The following is a 4,204-nucleotide window of genomic DNA, read 5'->3' as shown; positions in this document are numbered from 1 at the left end:
TCCGACTGCATGGATGCAACTAGAAAATATCATGAGTGCCAAGTGCATGGGGTGGTCTTACAGCAACCTCCGAATGTGTTACACCCAATTATTGTTTCATGGCCATTTGAGTGTTTGGGCATGGACATAATAAGTCCGATAGACCCTCCATCCTCGAAAGGACACATATTTATACTTACTGCTATAGAATATGTTCCAAATGTGCAGAGGCAGTGCAGTTACAAGAGGTTACAACACAGTACGACCTTCAGTTCTTCAAAAGCCAAGTCATTTACCATTTTGGAGTTCCGCGCAGAATAATCTCCGACAATGGGACAACCTTCAAAAGCACAAAAATAAAAAAAATTTGTCAAACGAAACGGGATACACTGGAGATACTCTACAATTTACTATCACTGGGAGAATGGATTAGCCGAAGCCTTCAACAATACACTGATACATATTTTGATTGAAGAAGACACTGGATGAAAATAAAAGAGATTGACATAACAGATTGTTAAAAGCTTTGTGAGCCTATCGGACAACGTTAAGGACTCCCACTCATTATACACTATGCATGGTCGTGTACGGGTTCAAGGTCGTACTACCGCTAGAGGTCCAGACTCTATCCCTCAGAGTCATTGTCGCCAATCAATTTACAATGGAAGAAAGTGCAAAACTCAGACTTGAAGAATTGGAAAGTCTCAAAGGAAAATGACTAGAAGCACAACAACATTTTGAACTTTACCAAGGAAAAATGATACAAGCCCAAGACAAATTGGTTTGCCTAATAACATTCAATGTTGGTGATCTCATTTTTTTTTATCAAAATCTCTATTCTTACACGCCGCAAGGTAGGTGGAAAATTTGAGCCAACTTTGGAATGACCATTTGTCGTAGATAAAGTCTACACAGAAGGAGCCTAACAAATAGTGGATTTTTTAGGCAAAAGACCCATGTTGTCGACCAACGGACGATACTTGAAGACATAGTATGTAACTTGATGCTGCTTAGAATTTCCTTTTTGAAATTTTGATTATTCTGCGGTTATTTATTTGGTCAAACTTCTATGACAGGGTCCAAAATTTTGTAATAAAATTAACCTCAATAAAATGAAAACTTTTGAAGCTACATACTTTAATTTTCTCTTTTTTACCTTAAAATTTTGATATTTTACTCAATTAGACAAAAATATATATACATAAATAAATGATTTTCTAATCAACATAAACTAAAATTTCTCTAATAAACAATTTATTTTGTTTTTGTTCCTGCTAGATTTATGCACACTGATGTTTTTCTTATCGTATGCAAAGAAAAATATCAGGGCAGAAGCTGATTTTTGCTTTTAAAGATGGCTAGAACCTAACACTTAACGAGGAAAGGGCACCGCAAGATGACACCATAAACTTCAACGTGGACTTCAGTCAAGTGGACATGGATTATGAGGGTCCTCTAATGGACATGGTTAGCCGTCAAGAAAAGGAAGGGCTACCATCACTGTTGAAGATCAGCACTAGGGAGAATTCCTCACAAAAGAGGAAAAATGTGATAATACAGCAAGATCCGATAGAGGGTACTAGTCGCCTGCCATCTATGATAACTGCACCGACTGGAGGCCTAGTTGCTGCTAATGACAAAAGTCTGTCGGATGCACCGCTGCATAGAATTCAATGCAGAAATGCCAACCGCCAAAAACAAAGAGCTTTCCTGTGTGAAGAAAGAAGACGCCTACAGGAGCCAAAAATTTACTTACTCCTATTCTTGAGGAGAAAATCTAGTATCCAGAGATGAGAGAGATGCTCTCCAGCTTGCCTGTCACAGAGGATGAGTCAGAGTTCGCTACGTAGCCAGAGATACCAAGAGTTTAAGATGATCTTTCTGTCTGTTGCACAACACGCAATGCCAAAATTTCCACATGTACACAAGCTACAGGGGCATTTGTGGAATGCCAAGACTTCAAAGTTTTTCACCTAGAATGCTGCAGTACTTTGGAGGAGTACACATCCACCGATGACAGATTTTAGGTCACCCATTACCCAATGGGGGAGTCATATGGGAAACAGGAACACCCCCAGCCTGGATTCTTGCCGATATTGAAATGAGGGAGCATCCTCGACAGCCACCGATCATCTCCAAGGCAGAATACTACAAAATGAGTAAAGTGAACAAAAGGGAATTTGAATTCTATGAAGAAGTTCAAGGAAGGTTCGTTAATATACTAGAAGAATTGGAAATGTATACCAGAGTCTTCTTTGAATGTGACGAAAGAAGTATTTTCTACTGCATCTTTGATCTAAGAGAGAGGGGTCGAGCAGGCCTTATGATGGAAAGAACCTATTATGAGCCACGGAAATGGATGTGTGGAAAAGGCAGAATAATCATACAATGTGGTTGCTGTTACAATATCACCCAGGTCAGACAAGGAAATCCCCCGGTGATTTTAAGATACGGTGAGGTGGACTCGCTACCTCCCATGATAAAATGGATGATCAAGCGAATGGTTTGATGGAGCATACTTCCAGCCGACTGTATTCCCAATAGTTGTATCATCAATATATACAATGAAGGCGACCGCATTCCCCTACATATGGACCATCATGATTTTTTTAGACCTTTTTGCAAGGTCGCCTTCATGAGCAAAAACACCATTTTATTTGGAAAAGAAATAGATGTCATTGGCCTAGGCTAGTTCAAAGGATCCATGGAGATTCCACTACCAGTGGGTTCAGTGCTGGTTCTTAAAGGAAATGGAGCAGACATCACCAAACATTGCATTCCAGAGGCGCCACACTGCAGAGCGTCTGTAACTTTCCAAGGAATGTATGACAACAAAATGTTATACGGATTCCAACCAGATTGAGAGTTGGAAAAGATACTACCTCACAATCTATGAGAGGGTTGCACCTCTGAGCACATGCAAAGGGAACTCTTGTTTTGGAGCGTGTCTTAGTAGGTCAGCTCGATCAGGAGCTCACCCAACTAGAGATGGACATTCAGGGGATACCTTTTGAACTGTGTTTCGACACAGCAGATATGATGATATATGTAGCCGATATGCTCAGCTTGTGATATGTGCCCAGCAAGAGATATTTTCGTACAACTAACATATTGTACCTTTTGAGTGTTTGGCTATACTCAATCTGTAAAACTTGTTGAAGCAGATTAATGAAATCTTGTTTAGGATCTTGTCTTTTTGTTCAATTGCCCTTTTGCGCGATGGATAAATAGCCATAGAATCATACGTTGGCTCTGAACTACAACTAAAAAGAAGAAAATAATAAAAACTTAATAATAAAGTTCAAATAAAAAACTCTTTTTAAAATCAATCAACCAACAAAAATTAAATTTTAGAAAACATATTTTGAAAATTAAACGTAATAAAAATAATAAGCAAAATGAAAATAAATCCATTGAGTTGTTCCTCTCAATTATGAGGTCTCTTACTCTTTGCTCGCGCAGCACGACCGTCCTTGTCTACACTAAATCTCACAAAATTTCACATATCTTCCTCACTAATGTTAGCATTATCACATGACACATATTTATGGGTTCAACACCACAAATGCTTTTTAAATTTCAATTCTCATTTTGGAAATCAATCCCTAACTTTTGATTACCTCTTTTTGAGGTCGGTCTCTAACTTTCATTCTTCTTTCCGAGATTGATCCCTAAATTTTAATTCTCATTTTGGCATGAGTCCTTAACTTCTGATTCTTTTTATTCAGGTCAGTCCCTAACTTCTGGTCCTCTTTCCGAGATTGATTCCAAAATTTCAACTCTCTTTTAGAATCAGTCTCTAACTTTTGATTCCCTCTTTTCAAGGTCGATCCCTAACTTCTGATCCTCTTTTGGAGATTGATCCCTAAATTTCAATTCTCATTTTGGAATCAGTTCCTAACTTCTGATTCCCTCTTTTCGAGGTCCGTCCCTAACTTTCGATCCTTTTTCTAAGATTGATCCCTAAATTTATATACTCATTTTGGAATCAGCCCCTAACTTCTGATTCCCTCTTTTTGAGGTCAGTCTCTAACTTTCAATTCACTTTTTGGGATTGATCTTTAAATTTTAATCTTCATTTTGGAATCAATACCTATATTTTGATTCCCTCCTTTCGAGGTCGGCCCCTAACTTTCGATCATCTTTTTGAGATTAATCCTTAAATTTAGTTCTCATTTTAGAATCAGTCCCTAACTTCTGATTCCCTATTTTTGAGGTTAGCCCC

The sequence above is a fragment of the Phalaenopsis equestris genome, unplaced genomic scaffold (genome assembly GCF_001263595.1).
Source record: "Phalaenopsis equestris unplaced genomic scaffold, ASM126359v1 Scaffold204681, whole genome shotgun sequence".
NCBI classification, from domain to species: domain Eukaryota; kingdom Viridiplantae; phylum Streptophyta; class Magnoliopsida; order Asparagales; family Orchidaceae; genus Phalaenopsis; species Phalaenopsis equestris.
This window is presented reverse-complemented; position numbering follows the sequence as displayed.